General features: G+C 41.5%; 2 pseudogenes; one reads left to right on the forward strand and one right to left on the reverse strand.

The window, feature by feature from the left end:
* The first annotated feature begins 476 nt into the window (after positions 1 to 476).
* Positions 477 to 1,061, forward strand: LOC122201091 (annotated as a pseudogene).
* Positions 1,062 to 6,807: 5,746 nt separating this feature from the next.
* On the reverse strand, positions 6,808 to 7,768 carry LOC122201170 (annotated as a pseudogene).
* Positions 7,769 to 9,312: the final 1,544 nt, after the last annotated feature.

A 9,312-nucleotide genomic window follows, 5' to 3' on the forward strand; every position in this document is an offset into this window, starting at 1 on the left:
TGGAAAATTCTGGAGGGAGGCCAAGCCAGGCCACAAGAATTTCTCTTAGGAAAAACAAGCAAGGCTCATCAGTGATGAGCTCAGAATCAACATTTTAAAAACACATGAGGAGAACATCACCACGTGCACAAGTCAGCAGACAGTAAATAGCAGGATTTGAGCCCTAAAAACGTGAGATAACGGGATTGAAATCTAAGAGATAGGACATAAGTATATTTAAATTAATTCATGAAGAAATAAACCCTAATAAAAAGGTGTCACTGTGAAAAACAATGGGTATATTTTTTTTAATAGAATTTCTAAAAATTAAAAAAAAAAGTCATTGAAGCTGTAAACAGTGGATGAGGCAGACACCTGACACCTGGTGTTAGACACCCGAAGAGAAAACAAGTCAACTAGATGAGAGATATTAATCCCCTGGGAGGGGCCTTTGCTTGGGCACAAGACAGGTGGTCCTCATAACTGCCACTGAGGCTCCAGGCAGACGATGGGGCCTGGCAAGCACCACCAAGCCTGTAAGAAAACCCACGGACAATTCCATGTATGTTGTCAATGACGAGAATCAACTTGGCCCCGGTTTGGGGCTATTGGATTACTGGAGAAGATTTTGGTGTTGCCCGAGGAGTTTTTGCGTTAGTTGGGTTCACTGATCTGTTGGGTGGATTTATTGCTTGAAATTGGGACAATTGTGAGTCAATTTGGGAAACGTTCTTGGTCCACTTGCTGGTAAAATCCCAATGGCACCCTATATATTAGCTTGATCTATGCAAGTCTCACTCCAGTTTCACTTGCTTATGTGATAACGTCACAGATGTAATATTGGTGGCTACCAATATTTTTATGTCCGCTATTGCATTCTTCCAATGCTGAGAACAGTTGCTAAGTTTTTCAACCCTTGCTGTGTCACTGCTAAATTAAAGCCAACGTTCGTCAGCAAAGTAAACATCGCAGCCCGGTTGATTTTGGCAGTTTCTTTGGCACCTCTGCTGTTCAGTTATGCTGACGGGATTCATCTTCAGACGTGGTGTTTGATATTTTGCAGCACAGCTGCCTCAGCTTAGTTACTAGCATTATGCTCCGAATGCTGATCAGGTGAAAAAATGTCGAGGAAAGTTATCCATCATCATTAGGAGGGAAGCAATATGCGTCACTGGAACCAAGGCCACTTGGAAATCTACAGGAATTTCCCATTTGAGTGCTCAGCCTGAAAAAGGATGTGTCATAAAAAACCATGTCATCAAAATTGAAGTACTGTGCATTGAAAATAAGCTTTATCATGAGGATATGCAGAATTTCCAGTGTATTTTTAAATACAAGTAGAACTTAGCATAGCATTTTTTTATTTGGGGGTTCTTGTTTAATTCACAAAACAAGTATTCCAATTATTATCAATCATTTCAAAATACATTAAAAAGAACACAGAAACTGAAATCATCACCTGTTTTAAGATAGAATTTAGAGGGGTGCCTGGGTGGTTCAGTCGGTTGAGCATACAACTCTTGATTTTGGCTTAGGTCATGATCCCAGGATCGTGGGATTGAGCCCCGTGTCAGGTTCCACGCTGAGCGTGTCAGGCTCTGTGCTGACAGTGTGGAGTCTGTTTGGGATTCTCTCTTCTCTCCCTTTCCCCATTGACACAGGGCTCAGTCTCACGATCCTGGGATCATGACTTAAGCCAAAATCAAGAGTTGTATGCTCAACCGACTGAACCACCCAGGCGCCCCTCTAAATTCTATCTTAAAACAGGTGATGATTTCAGTTTCTGTGTTCTTTTTAATGTATTTTAAAATGATTGATAATAATTGGAATACTTGTTGTTTTGTAAATTAAACAAGAACCCCAAAATAAAAAAAATGCTATGCTAAGTTCTACTTGTATTTAAAAATACATTGGAAGTTCTGCATATCCTCATGATAAAGCTTATTTTCCCCCTCACTTGCACTCTCCCTCTTTCTAAAATAAAAAATTAAATTAAATTAAATTAAATTAGTCGCAAAGCACTAGGGAATTTTATGTGTTTAAATATATATCTCATGCAACCTGGCTGAAGAGTTCTGTGTTTGATTTTTAGATTTGTGGACATCGATAGTTCAATTATCTAATTGCTTAGGATAAGGAGAGAAAAAAGGAAGTTTAGCTATGGATAAAGAAAAGTTGTAAAGAGATTTAAAATGCAGGAAGTTTGAAAACAATAAATAAGATGAAACATAAAATAGAAGCTGTTGAAGTTTACACTCAGAAAAGTCCTCCAACTCTAGGGTGCCTATCAGTGTATGTACTGGGATAACGATTAGCACAGGTATTGGAATTTGAGAGCATGTCCATTACCCTTTGCTGTTTGGGAGACAATGATGTACACCACGCCTTTATACTGTGTCTCTTGCAGAGTCAGTTGACATTACACTGGAGCTTCTACTCAAGTGATATAAAAACAATATGAAGTTATATGTTTTTAAAAGGTTTTAAACTTCGAAGAGTCTTTTTGTCAATATTTTACAGGAATAAGAGAGTTGGAAGTAAAAATTATTTACAGGATTCAGCACAAAATGATAGTGAAATGAACAATATGAAAGAGTGGTTGGGATAGAAAGATAGGGTCTAATATATATCTAGTAGATGTTCTAGAAGGAAAGAAATAAAAACGTTTGACTTACAATAGCTGAAGTTTTCCTCAATTAATGAAAGACATAAATCCAGAAAAAGAGCATTACATTTCCAAACAGAATTTTAGAAGTCCATATCCTGGCCAATTGTATTGAAACTAATAGAGTAGGCAGTCAGACTAGAGCTGGAGACAAGGGTGGGGAAAAATGGGTTATACATTAGAACCCCCAGGGAACATCCTGATTTTGTGGCTCTCATCATCCTGGCCTTGTGGCTTCCAGTATCCCAGGGTTGACAGATCAAGAACCACAGGTGCAGAACAAGCACCCTCCTCTTATACCTCTGCCCCAGGGTAACCCCTAGGCTCATTATAATGCTTTTGAATTATAGTTCCCTCTCTGCATGGGGAAAAGCTGCCATAATGTTCTGATACAAACCTTGTAGGGTCAAAAACTCCTCCCCAGTCAGTGGGAGGAGCCCCCCCCCCCTCCAAATGATTGGAGGCAGCCTCCACTAGCCTCTACCGCCCTGTCCACGACCCCTGTAGCCTCAGGGAAGTTGCCACCTCTTTTCCTGCCTACTCTCCCATCTTGAGAGTATACTGTCCCAAAGAAACTGCTTTGGGCTTGCTGCTTTCCTTCTGGATGCCTTTATTCTAGCATAGGGCATCCCAGAACCAAGACCTCTATTCACACAACACAGAATCTCCCATTGGTAACAAAATCATAAAACATCAAAGACATAAAGGAGATTCTAAAAGTAGCCTGGGAGAACAGACAGGTCACCACAAATGGTAATTAGACTAACAACATACTTCCTAATAACATCAACAGAGAGGCTAGAAAAATGTCTCCAAAATACTGAGACAAAAATACCTGTTAACCTAGACTACTAGCTCCAGCTAAACTATCACATAAGGATAAAGACATTTTCAAACAAGGGGCACCTACCTGGGTGGCTCAGTTGGTTAAGTATCCAACTCTTGATTTCTGCTCAGGTAATGATGTGAGCAGGTCGTGAGATCAAGCCCTGCGTCAGGCTCTGTGCTGACAGTGTGGAGTCTGTTTGTGATTCTCCCTCTCTCTCTCTCTCCCTTTCCCCATGCTCTCTCTTTCTCTTTCTCAAATAAATAAAAAAACATTTAAAAAAAGACATTTTCAGGCAAATAAGAACTACTAACATATGCACTTCGGCAATAAAAAAACTGAATCCAGGTAGAAAGAATGAGATGTAAGAAGCAAAATTAAGAGGAAAAAGGATCAATTTGAACATGCATTGTTTGAATGAAATAATAATAAAACAACAATAATACTAATTAAAGTAATTTGGAGGTATTTTTTTAATATAGCACTAAAATACTAGCAAACAATAAAACAAAATGGGAGGGAGGAATCAGTTAAAGCCACTTACTGTCCTTGTGTTATTCGAGACAAAAGAAGAGATACTGAACAATTGTAGAATTTATGTTTAGCATTCATATTAAAAATTTAAGGGTAATTGCTAAAATAAAAGAAATAGAAGGAGCAATAGAGGAGGGAGCAGAAACAAAGAAAATTTTATCTAATAGGAGACAAGAAAGGGGCAGAAAAGAAACTCAAAAAAACAGAAATTAGAAAGAACAAAACAGGATAGTAGAAATCTACATATATGAATAATAAAAATAAACACACGAGAAGGTTAAACTTAGCAGTTACAAGGAAAGCCCAGAATATTTTAAAATTTAATTAAATATTGTTTAATATCATACAGCAGTTAAAATTAATGCACCAAATGTGTCAACAAGGATAAAGCCCCAAACACAATGTTGAGTGGGGGAAAAAAGATGTAAAACAATATTGCAACATTATAACATTTATGCATATTTTTAAATACCTCAAATTATAACACATATTGTTTTCTATATTTATACACCTACACACAAAAATTTATATAGTCAAATTGTTTCAAAAGTGCATGGGAAGAATACACAGAAACTTTGAGACAGTGGTTAGAGAAGTGGTAATGCTAGGGAAAAAGAATGAATGAGGGGGTAGGGCTTTTGCTATTTCTATAATGTTTTGATTCTTTTAAAAAATATTTAAACCAAACATGGTAGACTATTAATATCTATTTTATCTTCATAGGGTGTTGGTAATCCCTATCATTTCTCTACTTTTCTCAATGTTTACAATGTTTCCCAATTTAAAATAAAAGTGTTTCACTAAAATCTTGTTTTAGTCTCCATTCCTGGGTTTGTATCCAAAGGAATTGAAAGCAGACTCAAACAGATACTTGTACACCAATGTTCATTGCAGCTTTACTCACAATAGCCAAGAGGTATAAACAACCCGAGTGTCCACCAACAAATAAATGAATAAACAAAAGGTAGTGCAGACAATGAAATATTTAAAAGAAATGAAGTCTTGATACATACTGTAACACGGATAAACCTTGAAACTATTACGCGAAGTGAAATAAGCCAGTTACAAAAGGACAAATACTGTATGATCCATTTATATGAAATATCTAGAATAGGAAAACTCATAGAAACAAAAATTAGACTAAAGGTTATCAAAGCTTGAGGGAGGGGGAATGGGAAGTTATCGTTTAATGGTTACAAGTTTCTGTTTGGGGTAATGCAAATGCTTTGGAGAGAGTGGTTATGGTTGCATACGTTGTAAATATAATTAATGCCACTGAACTCTACGCTTTAAAATGGTTAAAATACGGGTATCTGCCTGGCTCGGTCAGTTAAGCGTGGGACTCTTGATTTCAGCTCAGGTCATGATCAGCTAGTGAGATCAAGCCCTGGGGTCAAGCTCCCGGCTCCACACAGGGATGGAGCCTGCTTGGGATTCTCTCTCTCCCTCTTCCTCTGCCCCTCCACCACTCACACTCTCACTCTTTCTCAAAAAAAAATGTTTTTTGAATGGTTAAAATAGTAAATTTTGTTACATCTATTTACTACCACTTTTTAAAAAATAATAAAGTAATATGTCAAAAACCATTGAAGAGTTTGGGGCTTTTTGTTTATTATTTAAGACCTGTATTAACAGGTGCTTGCTGTTTGCTGACTTTTTTGAAAAAAAAATCAAGTTGTAAGCTTTTATCACAAAATTTAAAAATGAGGGTTCTTAAAATCTCAACTCCACCAGACATGAAACAATACTAAAACCTTTAAAGGTGTATTGAGAAAAACCAGACTTTAAACTGGTTTAAAGCCCAAAACTGGGGCTCCTGGGTGACTCCCACTTGGGCTCAGGCTCGGCTCATGACCTTAAGGTTTGTGGCTCAGGTCATGATCTGACAGTTTGTGAGTTCCAGCCCTGCTTCGGGCTCTGTGCTGACAGCTCAGAGCCTGGAGCCTGCTTCAGATTCTGTCTCCCTCTCTCTCTGCCCCTCCCCCACTCTTGCTCTGTCTCTCTCTGTCTCTCAAAAATAAACATTAAAAAAAATAAAATTAAGGGGCACCTGGGTGGCTCAGTCGGTTGAGCATCCGACTTCACTCAGGTCATGATCTCACAGCTCCTGAGTTCGAGCCCCACGTCAGGCAGCGTGCTGACAGCTCGGAGCCCGGAGCCTGCTTCAGATTCTGTGTCTCTCTCTCTCTCTCCCCCAACCTACTCGCATTCTGTCTCTGTCTCTCTCAAAAATAAATAAACATTAAAAAAATTTTTTTAAATAAATAAAATTAAATTAAATTAAAATTAAAACAAAATGAAACAAATACAAAAAAAAACCCCACACATTTGTCATTAGCAAAAAGATACATCTTGAGGTAAAAAAAAAAACCCATGTTGCATAAATAATGCAGACTGTTCTAGCTACCTGGTCAACAGGTAAAAAGCAAGCATTTAAGGTCTTCCGCTCCAATCTTTCGTTCATTTCTTTCTTTTTCTTTTTCTTTTAATTTTTAAATGTTTATTTATTCTTGAGAGAGAGAGAGAGAGAGACAGAGACAGAGACAGAGACAGAGCATGAGCAGGGGAGGGGCAGAGGGAGAGGGAGACAGAATCCAAGCAGGCTCCAGGCTCTGAGCTGTCAGCACAGAGCCCAACTTGGGGCTGAACCCACGAGTAGCCAGATCACGTCCCCAGCCGAAGTCAGACACTCAACCGACTGAGCCACCCAGGCACCCCTCCTTCATTTATTATTGCTGGGATTTCAAATTCATTTCTTCTTGCTGGGTAGTTAAACTTGACAGTAGAAAGGGTAAGCTGGCATTTATTCAGTCTCGCCCTCTGGAGAGGCCGCATTCTCAGCTCGTGGATGGACGGCTTTGGTCTCTTTGCCATCTTGTGGTTTCGGGTGTCCTGGGTGTCTGTGTTGGTATTCGAAGGCGCAGTACTATCAGCGTTAGGTGTCTGTTGACCTTGGGTCTCAGGTCCTTGATTTTCCATAACCTTCTTCATTGCCCTCCTCTCTAGGCCGTCCTTGCCGCGGGGACTCCTACGGAATCACGGTCTCTACCCCCGTCCATACTCTGTCTTACGCGTCTACCTTGTTCTCCTGCACCCCCCAGGTCAGCAACCCCCATCCCTTCTCCCTGCACGGGAGGAGTGAGGACAGCGGTTGACGCCCGCCCATAGGGTCTCCTTGAGGTCAGGCGGGCACCGTGGCCCAAGTAAGGGCGGGTGCTGAGGGATCTGGCCTTCGGGAGCACTCTCCCATCTCCCCTTCTTTCCCTCTCTCTCTGTTCTGGCACTTACGCAGCCAGTTGTAGGGAGGACCCCGCGCGGTGGCGAGCGGCCCTCCCCTGGCATATTTCCTCCCTGGCCCTGGGGCTCCGCCAGGACCTGTAGCGTTTACTCCCTCTGCACCCTTCTTCAACAACATCGAACTCCACAGTCCGTGCAATTGCTGCACTGCGAAGGTCCTTCCTGGAGTCATTCTTCTTTGTGGCCGTCTGGGGTACAAATCCATCTTCCTTGGTGTCGTTCCTGTCGATGAAACCTTGTCTGTTTCTTACATCGAACCATTTTACTGTTCCCAAAACCTTCCTTGCAATGACCTTCTTGTCCCGGTAGGTGCCTCCGGGTGAGCCCTTCTGGGCCGCTGCTCCCTGGGCAGCGACAGGCGGTTGGGGCGGGGCCCGCAGGCAGGTGGCTGTGAGCTGCTGCGGCGCGTGGTGGCGGCTGCGGTGACTGGCTGCCTTTGGCCCCTGTGGCTCACCCCGGGCGGGCATGAATGTAACTAGGCCGGCACTGGTTGTGTGTCTGCCCAGGGTCTCCAGGGTCTCTGCTCGCGCTGTGGATCCAACCCCAGCAGTACACTGAGTGAATTATTTTCTGCGTGTGTGTGAATTATTTTCTGCGTAAGACTGTTTTGGGAAATCATGATCATAAGTGGTAGCCTGAAAATAAAACTGATTCGAGCCGGATATCCCAGGACCAAGTGCCAGTTTGGTCATCTGAGCCTCTGTTTTTATGTTTATAAGATGTACTAGATGACCCGTAGGATTCTTTCCAGCAGCAAGAATACAAGATTCCACACAAGACAGAGTTGAAGCGCATCAACACAGGTTTCTCTGGGCTGCTTGAAGGTGAAGCTCAGGTTTATGAAAAGTCGAGGGTTGGTTGCTTCATGTTTGTGGCAGGTGGTGGGGAAATCCCCTTGAGAGATCCCCGTGAACTGCTTTGTTAGAGAGAGACACCTGAATCAAATGGAAGAGAAGAAAGAAAAGGCTTTGAAGCCAGTAATTTAATCCTGACCGAGCTGTTGGAGCCTTGATCTGAGCCTAGGCAGTCCTTAGGGGATTGGGCCATTTTCCAAATCGCTCATGATGAGTTGCAACTGAGGCTGTTGCTGTCCACCCTACCCCCATTGTTCTAATGCCAGATTTGTATTTCATAAATGATACCTATCTTCATCTGGATAGAGAAAATTTTAGTGTATTCATCCTCATTCTGTTTAGCTCCAGGATACAGAAGCAGGCAACGTGTAGGATCCGCTGCAGACTTGGGCTCAAAATAAAAAGAAATTTTCTAGCAATTAAAATGACATGAAAATGGAAATGACAATCTGATAATACGGTGAAACTCATTAGTAGGCGTGTCCAAGAAAGAGACCACACCACCAAGATTGCAATGGAGCAGTTCTCAAACCTCTTCTGCCTCAGAAACACCTGGAAAGCTTCTTAAGCCACAAGATTGCTCAGCTCCATCCCAGAGCTTCTGATTCAGCAGGCTTAGGGCAGAGCCAGATAATTTGCTTTTCTAACAAATTCGCAGGTGCTGCTGGTGTTGCTAATCCAGGGGCCACACTTTGAGAACCACTGCTAAAGAGGATCTCCTACCATTGGGCTGGCTGCTGTAATGACTTCCAAGGTATCCTCCAGCTCTGGGATTCTATGAATCCATGGAAAGCCCATAGAACAAGACAAACATTCAGGTTCCAAAGAGATGAATTTGCGCCCCAAATGAACTCAGTTCATTTTAGTTCAAAGAACCAAGTATTTATACACCCATGATATTCTTACTAGCACATGAAGCAGTCAAGGAACTAGTTTTAAAATTATAGCAAATGATCCCAGCTCGCGAAGAGCCTACACTTGAACTGGGAAGGCAAAGCCTTGTTCCTCCATGTAACTTTCACCTATTCGACAAATGTTCATTATGTTTCTACTATTCTCCAATCTAGAAGCTATGCACGGGGGTACAAAGGTGGGAAAAAATGCACTCCAATCTAAATACATAAAGTTATAACCTTCCTAAAAATTTATTCACATGT

This window comes from Panthera leo, chromosome D1 (genome assembly GCF_018350215.1).
Source record: "Panthera leo isolate Ple1 chromosome D1, P.leo_Ple1_pat1.1, whole genome shotgun sequence".
Taxonomy (NCBI): Eukaryota; Metazoa; Chordata; class Mammalia; order Carnivora; family Felidae; genus Panthera; species Panthera leo.